The sequence below is a fragment of the Oryctolagus cuniculus genome, chromosome 16 (assembly GCF_051225735.1).
Source record: "Oryctolagus cuniculus isolate XC-2025 breed Fujian yellow rabbit chromosome 16, ASM5122573v1, whole genome shotgun sequence".
Classification (NCBI taxonomy): Eukaryota; Metazoa; Chordata; class Mammalia; order Lagomorpha; family Leporidae; genus Oryctolagus; species Oryctolagus cuniculus.
In genome coordinates this window covers 86,321,193-86,341,644 of record NC_142882.1, presented here as the reverse complement: position 1 = coordinate 86,341,644, position 20,452 = coordinate 86,321,193, and the positions used below count along the sequence as shown (strand labels likewise).

Below are 20,452 nucleotides of genomic sequence, written 5' to 3'. Positions count from 1 at the left end.
ATTACTCCTGTATTTGACAATGCTTGTGTAGATTTTTCTGCTTTATGTTAAGCTTAGAATGAAGGAACCTGGATGGTAGCCCTATTTCAAAAACCTGGATAAGGGATCGTCGGCCTGTCCTGAAACCTGACTGCACCTCAACCAGGTTTCCTCTGAAGCTGCTACATTTCCCATTTCTTCTGTGCCCTCTGCTTGAACACAGGCACTAGCCATAAAGGTCTGATCACAATGTCATTTTACTATTTTTTTGTAATTTATTAATTTGAGAGACAGAGACAGAGATCCCGTCGGCTAGTTTACTCCCCAAATGTCTACAACTGAAGCCAGGAGCCTGGAACTCAATTCAGGTCTCTCCCATTCTGACACGCAACAGGGGCGTCTTGGCCACTGGCCAAGTGTCCCACTCTTGGTCAGATCTTCTTAAAGTCCCAGTTTTCTCAGGTGAGCTATTTAAGGCTGGGGAGGCACAGGCAGCGGAAGGAAAAACCTAACCTGGGGAGCCAAAGGGACTGGAGCGAGCGGGAACTTCAATGCCTCAGAGAAGGGACTGGAGCCAGAGGGAACTTCAATGCCTGAGTCCTCGCAGAAGCCAGTGTCCTTTGAGCAAGGACGTGTGGGGTTGAAGCCATCTCCTAAACTTTATCATCCATGACCTAATCCAAATCGCCACTCAGAGCCTGCCTTGCCAGCTTTTCCACACACCAGCTTTTCCTACCTGATCCATAAAACGTTCCCCAGGATCCTGATCAGGGAGACAGATGTTGGTCCTACGCACTCTGGGTGGTTGGCCATGCTGACACAGCCTTTCTCTTCTCAGAAGAGCTTTGTCGCACGTTGACGACTGTGTGCATGTGCATTGGATCTGCCTCGTTCAGTTAACGAGCCTGCCTCTGAAAAGGTTCGTTCCTCATTATTCTTCATCTGAGTGGATCCATCACTACCACATCAGTATTTGAAAGGGGTAGTGTTAGGGTACTCACCAGCACTTAGAATACAGAACTTCTTCACAATAACTGATGTACTGACCATAAACTAACACCTAATGCAAAAGAAAAACAGTGAGATTCATCGAGAGAAGTACCCGGGGCTGATGATGTGTGAAGCTGCCTGTTGGGGTGCCTGCGTCCCATGTTGGAGGGCCTGCGTTCAAGTCCTGCCTCCACTTCTGATCCAGCTTCCTGATAATGCACCTCTTGGGAGGCAACAGGTGATGGCTCAAGTATTTGGGTCCCTGCCACCCACCTGGGAGACCTGGATGGAGTTTCATGGCTATTGCAGGCATTTGGGGAGTGAACAGTCGATGGAAGATCTTTCCCTCTCTCTCTGCCTTTCAAATAAATAATAATAATGATAATAATAACAAGAACTTTCTGAAAAGAAACAATTCCTACTTAACCATCATGCTACATAAAAACAATAACATTCCTCAGGATTCCTTGATCCAAATATATGCAGATATGTTTGCGCTTAAAAATGCCAGGTAGCTACTGAAACTCTGCTTCTAGACTGACATTAATATGTATTTTATTTACTTATTTTTTAAAGATTAATTTACTTGAAAATGACAAATTTCAAATTTCAGAGGGATACAGAGAGACAGAGAGATCTTCCATCCATTGGTTCACGCCCCGAATGGCAGCAATGGCCAGGGCTGAGCCAAGCTGAAGCCAGGAGCCAGAGCTTCTTCCAGTTCTCTCACACGGGTGCAGGGGTCCAAGCACTTGACGTCTTCCACTGCTTTTCCCAGGCCATTAGCAGGAAGCTGGATCAGAAGTAGGGCAGCCGGGACACAAACTGGCACAAACTGGGGTGCAGGCCTTGCAGGCGGCGGATTTACCTGTAATACCGCAACAATCATCCCACTTGTGTGTATTTATTTCTCCTTTCTTCTTCCCTACAGTTCTGTTGTTTCATCAGGGCCACCTCCTCCTTATTTTTTATTTGCTCCAGGTTTGGTGGAAGAGGAGTTCTTTTGTAGACAAAGTTGTGAAAAAGTAAAAGTAGCATCCTCAGGAGCTCGCCATCTTCTCTGTAGTGAGCACACCCCAGCCCCCCCCAGCCCCAGCCCCAGTCCCCCCAGCCCTCCCAGCCCCAGCCCAGCCCCCCATCCCCCCAGCTCCATCCCCAGCCCTCCAGCTCCATCCCCAGCCCCCCAGCTCCATCCCAGCTCCCCAGCTCTATCCCTATCCCCCCAGCTCCAGCCCCCCCAGCTCCATCCCATCCCCCCAGCTCCATCCCCAGCCCCCAGCTCCATCCCCATCCCCCAGCCCCAGCCCAGCCCCCCCATCCCCCAGCTCCATCCCCATCCCCCCAGCTCCAGCCCCAGCCCAGCCCCCATCCCCCCAGCTCCATCCCCACCCCCCCAGCTACATCCCCCCCAGCTCCAGCCCCACCCCCCAGCTCCATCCCCATACCCCCCAGCCCCAGCCCCCCAGCCCCAGCCTCCCCTCTCCTCTCTATCCTCCCATGGCCCAGCCTGCCCCAGTTTTTGACACCTAGAGCTCTCATTGCTGCCACTTTGAGGAAAGGCTCATGTGGTCCAGAGTTCATTTTCCACAGGAGTGAGGAGGGAAGTCCTTTAGCACTCTGTGTCCAAAGTCAAACGGCACCAATGCGTGACCTTTTGTTCTTTTTTTCCTTGCAGGGCTTATAGGAAGACAGGACGAGGGCCAGAAACAGTTATGCGCCTGTTTCTTCACTGCTGCTGTTTTCCTGAAAGGACAAATTGAGGCTTCTGTTGGCTTTAGACATCAAAGTAGGTGAAGTGTAAGCAAAAGTGTTTGGATTCCTTGGTGGCTCAAGGAAGTAGAGACATTTTTTGCAGATGGGCGTGGAACTGCAGAAGAAGAGGACCTCTGTGACTCCCAAAGAGACTAAGAGTCATCAGTGTTCTTTGTAGACAAGAGGAAGGAAAAAGAGCAGTGAGGAGTCCACATTCCCTCCCCACCCACACAGCCCACACCAGCCGCTTGCGTGGCTCTCCACTTTTCAGTTACTCTCCAGTCATTTTCTTCCCGAAGCATCAGCCACCTGCACCCCAGTTCATCTCCTGGATGCTGGAGCTCCCATGGGAATGGTTTGTGCCCTTGTTCACCAGTTCTCACTAGGGCCCTTCTGGTTCCTGTTTCCTGGGAATGGAGGTGACAGGAATGAGTTCCAAATTCCACAATATCCAGGAGTTTCCGGTCATCAGGCAGTTTTTTCATAAGGAAGGTAGTGTGTAAGGAGATCCAGGACTGAAATTTGCTTAAAACGTCCTTAGAGGAACACAAAACCTTCAATGTTATTTCAGGCTGAACACCAAGACCAGTCACCACCTGTAAGTTTATTCTATCAGTCTTTAAAGGCCTGATACAAAAACCTCAAAAACATAAATGTCTGATTAATTTATGCTTCTTTAACTGAAAGTATTTATAATTTTTTCTGTACTTTAATAATTTTCTTAAAGAAAATATTGAACAAGTTAGAGAAAATATCTTAATTAATTTTACAAAAATTGAATATCTTCCAAATTCAAGGGTGAATTTAACTTTATTTAAATATAGGATATTCCATGAAACTTCAAGTGTTTTAATATGTCAGCAGTATGTGTTGACAATTTTGGGGTATAAATTTCTTTTTCTTTTTACAGGCTCTGAGAGATGAACTTCTATACATGAAGTAACAATTGGAATAAGAAATAAAAATCTTGATACTTTTTTCTTTATCTGGGGCTGAGAGATCATTCAAAGAGAGGAAGCATTTCCAGATGCACCCTATGGCTTGCGATCACAGGATTTTTAAAATAATAAAGCAATTAATGAATGATTAGGAAAACATGGTGCATAGATACAACAGAGTCCTATTCGACCATAACAAAGATGAAGCCTTGTTATCTGCAGCATCATGGATGAAACTGGAGGTCATTATGTTCAGGGAAACAGGCTGAGCATGGAAAAATAGTACCATATGATCTTACACGTATGGGGAATATAAAATAGTTGACCACATAGAAGTCCAGGATGCAATGGTGACTGCAGATCTGGGGAGAGCAGGGAATGACTAATTAAGTGATACTAAGCTATGGTTAGATAAATGTGAGACATTCTGTTGCAGAGTACGTGACTATATATTTCTCTAAAAAAAAGAGAGAAAAAGCTTTTGAATGTTCTCACCATCAAGAAATGTTAAATGTTTGAACTGATGATGTGTTTACCTTGAACTGGACATTAAGCAGCCTGGGCATCTATAGAAGCATTTCATGATATTATATAAATATGTATACTTTTTATGTATCAGCTAAAAAATAAGCCCAAAGCAAAGGGGAAATCGAGATGATTCTTCCAAGAACAGGATGCTTTTCCTTGATATTGCATTACACACAGACAGGTTCTCTGGTGCCGGAAGACTGCCCAGCTGTGTGCATTTGTGGTCAGGATTAGGTTTATGGCACTAAGCTGGCCTCTTCCTTAGGGCTCCTCTTCCTCAGCTGTCTGCCAGCGCATCTCATTTTCACATTTCAACTTTCAAAGAATGTGGAAGATAATTATATGACTGGAATTCTTCTAGTGTATGGATACTAGTTAATATAGACATAAATGCATTCTGCTATACATTGTCAATCAAAACCTGAAACAGGCCCTCTCGGTTTTCTTCTCAGCATGCTCTGTTTAAAACAGTGCCAGGAAAGTCAAGAAATGAGGAGAGTAGGTGGAGTCAGATGCAAAAGATTGTTCAGTATGGCAAATTAGCTTACGGTTTTCAACATGGTTATGTCTTACAGGAAACCAACCTTCTCCCTCTGCCTTGGAGCTTCCAATTCTCTTATTTTGTTTAATCAATGTATAGAAAAAAAGAACACAATCCCCATGTTTCTGTGTTTTCTGATTATGCTGAATTCTGAATTATATGGTTTAGCCTCACTTTTTTTTATTAATGTATGTATTTACAAAAATGCGCACATTAAATATTTGTATTTAGTGCCGGCGCCGCAGCTCACTAGGCTAATCCTCCGCCTTGTGGCGCCAGCACACCGGGTTCTAGTCCCGGTCAGGGTGCCGGATTCTGTCCCAGTTGCCCCTCTTCCAGGCCAGCTCTCTGCTGTGGCCCGGGAGTGCAGTGGAGGATGGCCCAAGTGCTTGGGCCCTGCACCCCATGGGAGACCAGGAGAAGCACCTGGCTCCTGGCGTCGGATCAGCGTGGTACGCTGGCTTCAGTGCGCCAGCCAGGGCGGCCACTGGAGGGTGAACCAATGGCAAAGGAAGACCTTTCTCTCTGTCTCTCTCTCTCACTGTCCACTCTGCCTGTAAAAAAAAAAAATTGTATTTAATACCTGTCATAGACTGAAAGTAATAATGAAAGGGAATCGTGGAGTGTTTACCTCTGTGTTATGTGACTTAAGTCTCCTCTTTGGCTCATCTCCTTCATTTGTGTTTCTACCTATTCTCTTCTCTTACAGACTCTCAAGATCTACTTGCTCTCCAATCTTATAGAAATCACATTTTCTGTCAGGCGAAAATATCTTGTGACCAAAATCATTCGGCTCTCATAAATTTGAAAATTAGCATGTTACACAAAGGGACCTCAAACAGCTCAAGGGGAAAAATGGAATTAAATGATAAAAATTAAAAAGCAAACTTTATTCTTAAGGGGCTCCACTAGTTCAAAATAGTTTTTTAAAAAGATTTATTTATTTATTTGAAAGTCAGAATTACACAGAGAGAAGGAGAGGCAGAGAGAGAGAAGTCTTCCATCTGCCGGTTCACTCCCCAATTGCCGATCCGAAGCCAGGAGCCAGGAGTTTCTTCTGGGTCTCCCATGTGGGTGCAGGGGCCCAAGGACTTGGGCCGTCTTGTACTGCCTTCCCAGGCCACAGCAGAGAGCTGGATTGCAAGTGGAGCAGCACTTAAACCAGTGCCCACATAGGATGCCGGCACTGCAGGTGGCGGTTTCAACTGCTGTGCCGCAGCACCAGCCCCTCAAACAGTTTTGTCAACAATGATACCAGGCATTAGCTCATCTGTAAAGAACTGAAGGGCTGGGGCCGGCGTTGTGGCATAGCAGGTAAAGCCACCACCTGCAATGCCAGATCCCACGTGGGTGCTGGTTTGAGTCCCAGCTTTTCCACTTTCCATCTGGCTCCCTGCTAATGGTCTGGAAAAAGCAGCAGAGGGTGGCCCCAGATAAAGGTCCTGGCCATTGCAGCCAGGGAGTGAGTCAGTGGATGGAACATCTCTCTCCCTCTCTCTCTCTCTTTCTCTCTCTGTAACTCTTTCAAAATAAATTAATAAATCTTAAAAAAAAAAAGAACTGAGCGCCCTAGGAATGTAACCGTGTCAGCGCAGTCTTGTTTATATTGTTGACTGAAGGCAAATGGGGGCTTTTTAAAAATTGTTTAAGAGCAGGAAACAAAAAGAAATCATAGGCAGCCAAATCAGGATCAGGTGGATGCCTAATGATTTCTCATCGAAATTCTTAGAAAATTTCCCTTGTTTGATGAAAACAAGCAGAAGCATTGTCAAGGTAGGGAAGGGTCTGTTGAAGTTTTACCAGGTGTTTTTCTGCCAAATTGCTGGCTAACTTTCATATAGCACTTTCATAATGAGCAGATGTTATTGTTTTTTGGCAGAAAATCAAACAACCTGGTTGAGCTTGCCTACACACTGTTGCCATGATTGTGCTCCTGACCCATTCACTTCTGGTTTGCCTGTTCCACTTCCGCCTCTTGCTAGGATTACGATTTTTCTTCAGGATCACACAGGTCAAGCAACGTTTTGTCTCCTAAAATTCTTCCAAAAAGTGCCTCAGGATCTTGAGTCCTGGTTAAAGTTTCCATTGAAAACTCTATTCTCGTCCGGACACAACAGTTTTGGGGCCCCTTGAATAGAGAGTTTTGCTTCACTTAACTTTTTTAATCAGAATGGTGTCAGCTGAGCTGATTGACATCCCATAGTGTTTGCTGCTGTTCTATTGTGAATTATTGGTCTTTTTTCAGTTAGGGCATGAACAAGATTACTTTGTCACTTGAGAATTATGTGGACTGTCTGACACGGCAGCATTCATTTTCAACATCGTTTCCTTTTTTTTTTTTTTTTTTAAATTTATTTGACAGGCAGTTAGGGAGAGAGAGACAGAGAGAAAGGTCTTCCTTCCGTTGGTTCAACACCCAAATGGCCGCCATGGCTGGAGCTACGCCGATCTGAAGCCAGGAATCAGGTGCCTCCTCCTGGTCTCCCATGGGGTGCAGGGCCCAAGCACCTGGGCCATCCTCCACTGCACTCCCGGGCCACAGCAGAGAGCTGGCCTGGAAGAGGGGCAACCGGGACAGAATCCGGTGGCCATATGGGATGCTCGGTCCTTCTTAAAACGAATCACCCATTTGTAAACTGCTGACTTTTTGAGGAGCTTTGTCCCCACAAACTTTATGTAAAGGACCATTGATTTCAGCATTCTTCCACCCAAACTTCACTATAACTTGATATTTTTCCTTTGTTCAATGTTATCAGAATATGTGTTGTTGCTCTGCATCTGAGGTTTTAACCTTCTTGATGGTTCAAACTAGATGTACAGATAAAGTCTAACAGGTCAGTGTAAGTTTATTTCAGAGAAATAAAGGACTCATACACACTTTTTTTCATAATGCACATTTCCCACAAATGTCTTGAGGATCCTTCTTAATTCCCATGAATGTTATTTTCTTATCGGACTTACTCACCAACAGAATTCCAAGCATTAAAAATCTATGGTTAGGGATGGGTGCTGTGGCATAGCAGGTAAAGCTGCTGCCTACAGTGCTGGCATCCTATATGGGCACTGGTTCAAGTCCTGGCTGCTCCAATTCCAATCTAGTTCTCTGCTATGGCCTGGGAAAGCAGTAGAAGATGGCCCAAGTCCTTGGGCCCCTGCACCTGCATGGGAGACCTGAAGGAAGCTCCTGGCTCCTGGCTTTGGATTCGCACAGCTCTGGCCATGTGGCCATTTAGGGAGTGAACCAGTAGCTAGAAGACCTCTCTCTCACTCTCCTTGCCTCTGCCTCTCTGTAACTCTGGCTTTCAAATAAAAATAAGTAAATATTTTAAAAAATGCGATAGTTAAAGTTGCTTCTGGAAGATCAAGAAGTTCTCTGTGTTTGGAAATCTGAGCTCAAAGGAGGTAGAATATGCCTAGGTAAGGCTTTGCATCTTCTACTTGGGTGTGACTGATGTGTGAATGCAAGGTCTTTACACGGGTGATTAAGTCAAAATGAGGTCATCGGTGTAGGCTGCACTCCCACCAGACGTGGCCGCTGAACAGGGCCTTTGCACACGTGTGTCTAGTGGGAAGCAAGGAGCAGACCCAGCAGAGGAGGGCCCTCTGCACGCCCAGTCCGGGGCCCTGGAACAGATCCCTTCCTCACACTCCCCAGAAGGAAGCAACACTGCTGCCTTCCTCTCTGGCCTTTAGTTTCCAGAGTGTTCTCTCCTTTATCCACCTCCTCTGCAGAGCTGTGCTAGGAGGCAGCCCTGGAAAGCTAATGCAAGTGTACCTCAAAAGTTTCATGGAAGATGGAATATGAGTTTATTTTGAAAAGGAAATTAAAATCCATGCATAAATGTTTAAAAATATATAATGCACATTTTCTTGAACTTTTTGAAGACCTGTCATATTCATGCAATTTGATTTTTTTGCACCAAAATTACCTTCTGATTTCATTTTCTATACACCTTTTGAACTTTGTACAGTCTGGAAATGATCAATTTATTTTTGGGAACATAAACACATAATTTGAAAATTAGCTTAAGTTAGTAAGGAACATTAGTTTAACATTTGCCAAAGTTTTGGGGTGAATTCATTTGCAAAATTTCAGGAAAAAAATCTAAAGAATCTATCAGTGAACAAAATAAAAAACATTGAAATACTGATTTTCAAGGATAGTTTCAAAATACCATATGTCTGGTTACATTTGAAAGATATGTTAATCACATCCATGATTTTTAATTGCCATACTGTCCAATTACTGTTAGTTCAGTTTTAATGTGGTACTGTTGTTTTAATTTTGGCAAATGCACACTGAATACATAGTGTAAATTTGGTAGCAGATAAATTTGGTTGCAGAACAGTGAAATTAGAATCACTAACAGGGCTAGATTAATCTATGTATGTTACCTTGGTTTACCACAGCTCCATTTGTTTACCTCAGGTAGGACTTTGTCTAACCTAACCCATTATCATTTCCTAATACATTCAATTTTTTACAAACTGTTGGGCTTTTTTGGTTCTGTATTTGTGATTTTTTTTGGGGGGGTTTCAGTTTTATTTATCTGAAAGGTAGACTTACAGACAGAGAGATACTTTCTACCTGCTGTTTCACTCTCTAAATGCTGGCAACAGCCAAGACTGGCCCAGATCAAAGCTGGGATTAGGAACTTCATCTAGGTCTCCTACGTGGGTGGCAGAGACCCAAGTACTAGAGCCGTGCTCTGCTCCCATCCCAGACACAGTAGAAGGAAGCTGGAAGCTAGGACTGGAATCAGTGCTCTGATATGGCATACCAACATTGCAGGCAGTGACTTAACCCTCTGAGCCATAATGCCTGCCCCTCATTAGAAGTTGAAGTGTTTTTTTTTTTTTTTTAGATTTGTTTATTTATTTGAAAGGCAGAGAGAGTGTGAGATAGAGAGAGATATCTTCTCTCTATGGGTTCACTCCCTTAAATGGCTGCCACAACCACAGGTGGGCAAATCTGAAGCCATTAGCCAGGAGCTTCATCCAGGTCTCCCACATGGGGGCCAGGGGGACAGGCACTGGGGCCATCTCTGCAGCACTCCCAGGTGCATTAGCAGGGAGCTGGATCAGAAGTGGAGCAGCTGGGACTCAAACCAGTGCCCATGTGGGTTGCCAGCTCCAGAGGCAGTGGCTTTACCCACTATGCCACAGCACTGGCCCCTGTTTAGAGAAGTTTTTTAAAGGGGTATTTCCTTTTTTTTTTTAACTTTTATTTAATGAATATAAATTTCCAAAGTACGGCTTATGGATTACAATGGCTTCCCCCCCATAACGTCCCTCCCACCCACAACCCTCCCTAAAGGGGTATTTTCAATAAGAGACTTTAGTCTACATATAACACTAAGAGTTGGAAAACTGCTCCCCTAATTTGAACTTTATGTATTGACATATAACAGATATGAATTTATTGCTATCATTTTATAATTAGTTTTTCTTTTTACTTAGACATTGTTTTGAAAACAATCCAATACCCTCATGGAAAAACGACTGATTATAGAGGAATTTCAAACACTGGTGTGTGGGGAGCAATCAGGTAAGTGGGGCGTTAATGCAGAGTGCGGAATAACTCATTGCCTTCATGATGCCTGTTATTTCCACAAGGATGTACACTTTTTGCAATATTAAAAATAAAATTCAAAGCAGGAAACTCAATAGAGCTATTTTTAATAAATTGCTAAGCAAATAGTATAAAATTGTTCCTACAAAAAGTTAGGAGGGCCATCCTCTGCCTGTGGTGCTGACACCCCGGGTTCTAGTCCTCGCCGGGGTGCCGGATTCTGTCCCGGTTGCCCCTCTTCCAGTCCAACTCTCTGCTGTAGCCAGGGAGTACAGTGGAGGATGGCCCAGTTCCTTGGGCCCTGTATCCGCTTGGGAGACCAGGAGAAGCACCTGGCTCCTGGCTTCGGATCAGCATGGTGTGCCGGCCGTAGCGTGCCAGCTGTGGCGGCCATTGGGGAGTAAACCAACAGCAAAGGAAGACCTTTCTATCTCTCTCTCTCTCACTGTCCACTCTGCCTGTCCAAAAAAAAAAAAAAAAAAAAAAAAAGATAGGAGAAGTTACGCGGTTTAGAATCTTATTTCATTATTATTAGTGTTACCAAATCAGTTTTAAATTAAATAATTATATTTAGAAAAAGTTTGAAGTTAAGCTGTTAAACATTGTTGGTTCCTACATCGATAGAATGCATAAACACCTCCACTTTTTCCCCTAAATGATACTTGATACCTTACTGTCTTTTTTATTAAATTTTTTTTTGACAGCCAAAGTTAGACAGAGAGAGAGAGAGACAGAAAAAGGTCTTCCTTCCGTTGGTTCACCCCCCAAATGGCTGCTACGGCTGGTGAGCCCGATCCAAAGCCAGGAGTCAGGTGCTTCCTCCTGGGTCTCCCATGCAGGTGCAGGGCCCAAGCACTTGGGCCATCCTCCACTGCCCTCCTGGGCCACATCAGAGAGCTGGACTGCAAGAGGAGCAATCGGGACAGAACCGGCGCCCCAACCAGGACTAGAACCAGGGGTGCCGGCGCCGCAGGTGGAGGATTAGCCTAGTGAGCCACGGCGCCAGCCTACCTTACTGTCTTGTAGTTGTTCTCTAGAACATACCTCATGTGTGTTCAGACAGATTGCCCAAACCTTCTTTTCTCATCTGGGTGTTGTGGACTGTATCTTGGAGCTTACAGTACATACTTCAATGACACATGAGTTGAGTCGGCCGTTTGTGCCCAAATTGTTCACTCTTTGGCTTGCGGCAAACTCAAAAATCTGAGTATTTAAATCTGGACCACACTAAATGCAGTAATTCATTTAACAACTTAAAGAACATGTAAGTCAAATTTGTAAGAATGGTCAATTTTGTTTTTTAAAGGCAAGTTTGATGAATACGCAACAACAGTGACCTTAGAATTCAGGCACAAGGGGACTTGTATTACTTTCCCTGTATGTTTCATAATAGATCATAAATGTGGATGTTTCAGAAAGCAGTGACTTATAGTCCTGTGATTCTGGAAACCATAAGTCTGAAGTCAACGTGTCATCCAGGCAACGCTCCCTCCGAGACCTGTAGGGAAAATCCATCTTGACCTCGTCTACCTTCCAGGCGTTGCCAGTGATCCTTGTCCTTTGGCCAGGGGTTCCCAGACCTGCGTCCCTCCAATCTCTGCCTCTGCTGTCACATGGCTGCCCCCTCTCCTTGTGCTTCTTTCGTCATCTTATAAAGACACCGATCATACTGAAGTTAGGCCGGCCAACGGCGAGTATGACCACATAACATAGTTCCACTATGCATCTTACCTAATCACACCTACAACAACATATTTCCAGGTAAGCTCACATCCTCAGGTGCTGAAGTTTAGGACTCCAATTTTATTTTTGGAGGACGTGATTAAACCCATAACTGGACTCTGGTAACTATAGAATATAGAAAACCCATGCATTAGCTTCTTATTGTTGTCTTAAAAATTACTGCAAATTTAGTGGCTCAGAACTACACAAATGTGTTATTTTATAATCTGGAAGCAAGAAGTCTGAAATGCATTTTGCTGGGCAAAAAACAACATGTGGGCAGAGCTGTGTCTGGAACTCAGGGGAAAGTAGGCTTTCTTGCCTTTTCCAGCTTCTAGAGGCTGCCTGAATTCCTTGCCTATTAGTCCTTCCCCAAAGCTAGGAGAGGCCAGGGGAGCCTTCCCCACCGGGCCACCTCTCTAGGTCTGACGACTTGGTTCTCCTTTTCCGCATCTCAAGGTCCTTGTGATTACAGTGGGCCTGCCTGGGTAATCACTGTGGTCAACTGATGAACAAGATTGATTCCACCTAAACCTACCTTGTCGTGCACCAGAACCCATCCCCGGTGTCAGGGAAGAAGACGACAACTTTGGGGAGCCGTAACTCTCTGTGCTGTGGTCCATCAGTATTCTTCTTTGCCTCTGGGAAAAAAGTTATTCCTTTGTACATTTTTTTTTAACCCAGAGTGCCTCAGAGTTTACTTGTTGCATCAAATAACACATGGATTCATTTTTTTTTTTTTTGACAGGCAGAGTGGACACTGAGAGAGAGAGACAGAGAGAAAGGTCTTCCTTTTGCCGTTGGTTCACTCTCCAATGGCCACCGTGGCCAGTGTGCTGTGGCTGGAGCACCGTGCTGATCCGATGGCAGGAGCCAGGTACTTATCCTGGTCTCCCATGGGGTGCAGGGCCCAAGCACTTGGGCCATCCTCCACTGCACTCCCGGGCCACAGCAGAGAGCTGGCCTGGAAGAGGGGCAACCAGGACAGAATATGGTGCCCTGGCCGGGACTAGAACCCAGAGTGTCGGCACCGCAAGGCGGAGGATTAGCCTATTGAGCCACGGCGCTGGCCTCAAATAACACATGGATTCATTTTATAAACCTACTAAGTGCCTGATGTATGACTCCGGACCAAATGAGGCTGACTTCTTCCGCTCCATGAACTTGTAGTCTGGATTCGGGGACTGTACATATAGACAGTGTCGCTCCCCGTCTTCGTGGAGGAACGACACAGGACCCTGCGTTGTTCTTTCGTCTGCTCGGCCCTCTCCGGGTTTGCTGCTGGTTCTTCCTGGGTTGGCTACTGTCCCTTCCACCTCCGTGGAAGGGCGGTTCCCCCTAGCCACTTTCCCCACTTCCGCGGGGGAGCGGCACACCGCCGGCCGGCTCTCTCGGGGGCTGCACAGGTGTTCCTTCAGATAGATGTTCCCTTTAGATGTTCCTGGTGCATGTTGTCTCTCTCCTCCTGTATAGTCCTCTTCCACCAATCCCAACTCTGCTACCCACACGCCGAGTACGCTGCTCTCCTCCAATCAGGAGCAGGTCCTGCTGTTTATTGGTTGAACTGGAGGCAGCTGTGTAGAAGCTGTTTTCTCTTCTCCCAGCGCCATATTGTGGGAGAGCAAATGCATAGAATAAGTCTTAATTCCAGTAACTTAGTCTAGTCCGAGTTGCTCCCCACAGACAGTATCTGCAGTGTAGTGTGAATTGTGACTGCAGTCTATTCCCAGTTTAGGGACAATACAATGGAGGCAAACAAAGGAACTTTTCTAACAGTCAGAAAGAAGAATTTTACAAAGTCACAAATCCTTTTTGTTTATTTGTTTTCAATATTACTTTTTTGCATTTGAGTCTATGACCTATTTTTTAGTTAATTTTTCATATATCTAAGCTTTCAATTCAGTCATATGTTGAAAGGATTATCATTTCCTCATTGACTTGTCTTGAAAACTGTCAAAATCAATTCAACATAAATATAATAATTTATTTCTGGAATTTAGTTACATTAAATCAATGTTCTTTTTCGTCTACTAATAATACAAGGTCATGATTACTGTGGCTCTATAGTAAGTTTTGAAGTCAGGTAATGTAAGTCTTCCATCTCTGTTCCTTTTCAAAAATTGCTTTGGCTCTTTTAGATTCTTGGCACTTCCAGGGGATCTCTGGGGCTTTGTCTGTTTCATCAGTTTTCTTCTCTCTTGTTTTCAGATGAGCTCATGGCAGTTCATTAGGTTCACTGAGATTTTCCTTTACCACATTGAATCTGATGTTGAATATCTTTAGTGATTTTTTTGTTTTAAGTTACAGGATATTTCAACTCTAGAATTTCTGTTTTAAAAATGTTTCCTGTCTTCTTGTTGAGACATTTTATTTGTTGATTTAGTGTTACTATTTTCTTTAAAATTATTCAGATACAATTACCTTTACATTTTTGAAATTATTTGTGATAGCTCTTTTAATTTTTTATCTGGTCTGTCCAATAGTTATCTCTCCTCTTGGCTTTGTTTGCTAGAATATGAGTGAAACATTACTATATTTGCATGTCTCATATTTTATATTGAAAATTAGACATTTAAAATACTATATGTAGCAGTTCTCAATTCAGATTTTTTTTTCCACCTCAAGATTTTTGTCACTGTTTTGTTTGTTAATTGGCTGATTTGCTTGTTCAGTAACTTGGCTTGGCTAAATCTGTTCCTCGTGTGGTATGCGGCCACTGATGAGTTTATTTTGTTTATTTATTTTGTGTTTTCAAATCCAGTTCTCCAGGTCCTGCCCCTCCGTCTCCTAGCTTAGTAGCCAGCCAGTGATTAGACAAGGGCTGTGCTCAAGCATCTGGTGCCAATAAGGCTTCTTTCTTCCACTGAACGGTCTCCGTGTGGATGGAAGACTGTATTCCAGCTCAGTCTGTCTGCCCAGGCTTCTACTCCGCTGGAATCATTCAGTTCTCCTCTGCACATGTGTGCAGGGCCAAGGTCAGCCAAAAGTATGTGACTGGTTTGTATCCTCTTAGGCCTCTGCTTTGCACAGACTCATGCAAGAGGATGCTTGCCTCATTCACAGCACGGACTGGTCACTCGTATTGATGTCACTGAGTGTGGTCATTTCTCAGGTTTCCAATTGAGCACGTTCCTTTTGAAAATAGAAGCAGCCAGTTCTCATGAGCTGCCTCACCTCATCGAATCTCTCCAGCCACTGAGCTGGGAATGGGAATGGACACAGTACTAAACAAGAAATCCATGGAATCCTACTGTTCTCAACTCACTTTCAGAAGTTTATCAAGTATAATGGCTGTACTGATTGCTAAATGCCCTTGTCCCTTCTCCACAGCGTGGAACTGGCTGCTTTTTTCCTGTTGCACAGCTAATTAGGGAGAATGAATTTGCCATTCTCACTTGACCATGAATGATAATCCTTTATTCAGAGGTTTTAGACATTTCATCTATTACTCTGCTTGTGCGTGTGTGAAGCCATTACTGTTTTTACTTTCTCAAGGATTAGTCAAGGTAGAAAGCCTATTTTAATGCCCTTGTATTATTTCAGTGTTACACCTATTAGATTATGGTCTATATGTCTTTGTTCTAATCACTTGTTCCACTTACTCAAGACTGTTGTGAAACTATTAGTATTATTTTATCTAACATATTCCAATTATGATAATCTGTCAGCATCAGTACAGTTAATTCACTTTTGTGTCATCTCAGCTTCCCCAAATCTCCATCTTCTTAATGTAGACCAGATAGAAATACTTAAACACTTACATAAAAACAGGTGAGGGAAAATCGCTTAAGGGAGTTAGAAGGCCAAGTGGAAGGAATATGTCATTATAGTGAACAGTAGCTGTTCTGTCTATAATTTAGAGAATTGTTGCCAAAAAAGATATAGAATCATAAGCTGAATTAATTACAAATACTTCATGATATTAATTGAAATATTTGCTGTTTCAAAATTATAAACCTAACTGAAATCATGAATACTTACTCAGACTCTTTATCACTAAGACAGCATTATTAATTTGGGATAAATTAAACATGTATAGTGTGTGGAGAAATACCTTATCTCTGCAAGATAATATTATGACTGTAAAATATCAAGACTGATTTTCCTATTTAGTTGTGGCTTACTTTGTAGATTATAATTTCATATATTTTAATCTGCTTTGTGTTAGCACATATTAAATCATCAACAAACATCAGTCATTTTTTGAAAATTAACAAACTCCTCTCTGAATCAAATAAGTAGAATTATATATCAAGCATATATTAAAGTACAATTTTCTCAGCTAACTCATTATTCATTAATTTAGCAAAAACTTTAATTGTTGATTCTGTACAGCTAACTTCTATATTAGTATTGTGGGAAACAGATGCAAAAGGGAATCATATATGGTCTCTGCCTGTCACAGTGCTTTTTATTATGGAGTTAAGAGTTTCATTAAATATATGACACAAGTATTTAGTGAGTACCGACTGCGTGCTAGGAACTGTTCTCAGAATCAGGAAGTCAGAATACAAGGTTGAATCCTAGCAATTTTCCAAAATTTTTTTAAAAGATTTTATTTATTTATTTGAGAGGTAGAGTTACAGACAGTGAGAGGGAAAGACAGAGACAGAGATTTTCCTTCATTGTTTCTCTCCCCAAATGGCCACAATGGCTGGAGCTGCGCTGATCCAAAGCCAGGAGCCAGGTGCTTCTTCCTGGTCTCCAGTGCAGGTGCAGGGGCTCAAGCACTTGGGCCATCTTCTACTGCTTCCCCAGACCACAGCAGAGAGCTGGATTGGAAGAGGAGCAACCAGGACTAGAACTGGTGCCCATATGGGATGCAGGCGGAGGATTAACCTACTGCGCCATGGTGCCGGCCCCCCAAATTTCTGAAGATAAAAATAGCACTTGAGACAATTCTATCCAAGCAATGCAATTCTATGCTATATTGAAAATAATCTTTACTGTGTATTGAAAACTTACTACATATCATGAATAATGCTGATGCTTTAGTTGTATTGAATCATAAAAATGCATAGGTGTTACCACTTCTGTTTTCATGTTACTGATGAGCTATCTTGGCAATGGCTTAAGGAAAGAGGATTAAGAAATAGATGACTTAGTTAAGATCACAAAATTCATAAGTAACTGAGCTCAAACTGAACAGGTCTTCTATGTCTGTATATCTTCTTTTTTTTTAAAAAAAGATTTATTTATTTGAAAGGCAGAATTACAGAGAGGCAGAGAGAGAGAGAAAGAGAGAGAGGTCTTCCATCTGCTGGTTCACTCCCTAGATGGTCGCAACGGCCAGAGCTGTGCTGATCTGAAGCCAGAAGACAGGAGCTTCTTCCTGGTCTCCCAAATGGGTGCAGGGGCCCGAGGACCTAGGCTATCCTCCACTGTTTTCCTAGGCCATAGCAGAGAGCTGGATTGGAAGTGGAGCAGCTGGGACTCGAACTGGTGCCCATATGGGATACTAGCACTGCAGGCAGCCTACTGTATATCTTCTTTCTTTACATAGATACAATGGACAGGAATTTATATAATGTGTGACTTTCAGTAAAGTTCAATGAACATTCAATAGGAACCCAAATATCTCATAAAATAAAATAGCAATCAGATGGCACACATCATTGCAAATTTAAATAAAAAATACTGCCTTTGGATCAATGTACAGCTCCCAGTTCAACAGTTCAGACATTTCAGGGTGGGGCTGCACTTTTCAGAAATGGACACTATTTATTCAAGGGGAGCTTTATAAAATAAGAATTTTGTGTCAAGACCTCCAATAACAGTAGCACCGTCTGAAAGACACCTTGGGAAAATGGCGTTAGCGTTTATACAAGAGCACAAGGAAGCTCAGATTTGAAATAACGAGTTATCAGCTAAAAATATGTTAGAACACTTTTTTTACAGAGATAGAAACTTAGACAAAAAATGATCAGATTGGTATTTGGAACTGTTTCAACTAAGCAGAAGGTAAATACAGCCAAGGTAAAGAAATTATGGGTCAGAAAAGAAATTGGGCACATCAGATAACAATCTCACATTAGCAGGAGCTGGGGACAAATGGATTCCCAGCACTTTGTGCCTTGAGAGAAGAAATTTCCCTTTGATACTTCCTGCTCAGCCATTACGGGGAGGTCCTAACTCGGCAGGTGCTGTCTCACTTCCACGTCTCCTTAAAAGTGTTCTCCATACGTCACTTGTAAAAAAAATGAAGGAATTTTTTTTAATTTAGTCTCATGACATTTTTCTTTAAATCTCTCGACTTTAGAAAATTAGGAATTTCTAAACAGAAATTGCTAGTGAAATCCACAAACAGATGTGAAGAGACTCAAATCTGTGAGCAAGAAACACCTCTGCGATGAACTTCAGTTGAGTTGTATAATATATACCCTGTCCCCTGAAGGCTAATTTGGCTTTGCTTTTCCTTTCAAACACAGAAAGAGGAAAGAACATGTCAGTTGCTGCTATAGCCACAATAAAAGTAATAATGCTTTTTTTTTTTCTTTTTCAGCTGTTCCAGCCAGATACGAAGCAAGCTTCGAATGTGAGGGGTTGTGGCGACCTTGGCAAGATGAAAGGAATGCATATCACTTTCATCAAAACTCTAAGCAGAAGAGTAGTGTGATAGCCATGGGCAATCCTCACTTCCAAATAACAGCGTGTCAGGCTGCAGATGTCTGGGGCAAACGAGGAATGCGGGTGGTTTATGTGCCTCTCTGTGTCCAGGCTTCCTCTATGCATCTGTGTATATTCTTGGAACTCATCGGTGGTAGCTCCCCGGTTTATGGCTCCCTGAGACATTAGCTTTCCCTACAACACTTTCCACTCAGCCACTTTCTGCCGTAATTCATTCGTGCTTGGTACCCCTCCCCTCTGCGGCCCAGAGTGCACGAGAATTTGACGAAAGTCTGATCTCCGTGTGTCATCTCTCTGAGGAGCTGTTTGTGAGCGCTGAGGAATGTTTTCCACACGATTTCTTAGGCTCTCGCCATCAGCTAACTGGGCTGCCTTTTGACTCGGATATGGTTGATAAGACTGTCCCTGGTGAACAGGAAAGTTCTGTTAAAAAGCTTTCACATACTGGCATTTGTTTGACTCACTTGGGTTTGGGTTTTTTTAAATATACTATGGAAAAAAATTTTTTAAGTCCAACATATTTCACTAAATTTATTACTCTATAAATAAAATTGAAACCTTTGAAAAGAGGGGCAGAAGCCATTATATCAACAAATCATACCTGGAAACAAGAGGTTTCTGACCTAGGAATTAATTGCAACATCGGAAACTCCGTTATATGCCATGTGTTCCATTTTATTTCATTTTAGTACAAAAACCAATGTTTTTAAATGTTAGAATATCTGGCAAGGGTAAAGTCTTGTTTCTTTCTATAAAATTAATATTAACATGTCTGTTACTATTTACTACATCTTTTTATTTAGCCAACAAAAACATTTATCCTTTAGAAAATTGTATAGGGCTAAATAAAAAGTAGGGTGCTTCTCCACCATAAAACTTTTCTCCTTAGACTTTCCTAGGAATATAAATAAAACACTGGACAACAAGTGTTGGATTAAATGGCATTAAACCATTTACTGTCTTCTTTATGAAATGGTTGATCCAGGGTCAAGTCTTACTTAATTTCAAGGGGCTTACTTTGAGACAAATGGAGAACCTGAAACCACATATGAGTCTTGGATATTCATACACTTCTCTCTGTTGTGAAAATTAAACATTGATTTTAACTCATATTCCTTCTTTAGAATATATTTAACTTTTCTGCCATTTGTAGGTCTTGCTTTTAAAGAATGACCTATTCTTCCACTTTTCTTTACATAAAAAAGAAACTTCTTGAGTTTTATTGAACTGACAAGAAAACATATCTTAACACGATTATTAATCATATTCCTTACAGTTAATCCTAATGCCAACACTTTGGATTCAAATTTCCTTACTTTATTTATACTATTAAGCCAATGAATGTAGTAAAAAACTGTGTCTTTCAAACGTGTGCCTGTGTTAATTCTGCCTGCACCGTGATTAATGTAGCTTTGCTTTTGCCCATATCCTTTTATCCTAGCTGTAAAACAGATGAAGTATCGTCTTGTTTCTGCTACTTATGAATGAAGTGTCTGCCTTGGAGGCTGCTCATTTGTCTCTTTTAAGCATAATGTTCTCTGTAAAAGGGTGGGTGGGTGTGTGTGTGTGTGTGTGTGTGTGTGTGGTGGGGGGAGGGAGAGAGGCGAAGTAACAATGCAACAATTCTGGTAGCAACTTTCCATGGCTTTTGAGAGTATTAAATGAGACAGTGAGTAAACAGGGCTTACAGAGCAACCCCAGTCCCCCCAAAAAAAGCAGTTGAGAGGCAGGAAAAGAGCCATGTTGTTTCCTAGTGGATTTGAGTTGTCTGATCATGATTAAGCCTATGTATCACCCAGTGTG

General features: G+C 42.7%; 1 long non-coding RNA gene across 1 annotated transcript; it reads left to right on the top strand.

Annotated features, from left to right (window-relative positions):
- Positions 1–380: 380 nt before the first annotated feature.
- LOC149121857 (uncharacterized) lies at positions 381–20,002 on the top strand. Its single transcript, XR_016222820.1, has 3 exons — positions 381–898; positions 2,645–2,755; positions 18,525–20,002. It is a non-coding gene; the product is annotated as an uncharacterized LOC149121857 (long non-coding RNA).
- The last annotated feature ends 450 nt before the right edge of the window (positions 20,003–20,452 follow it).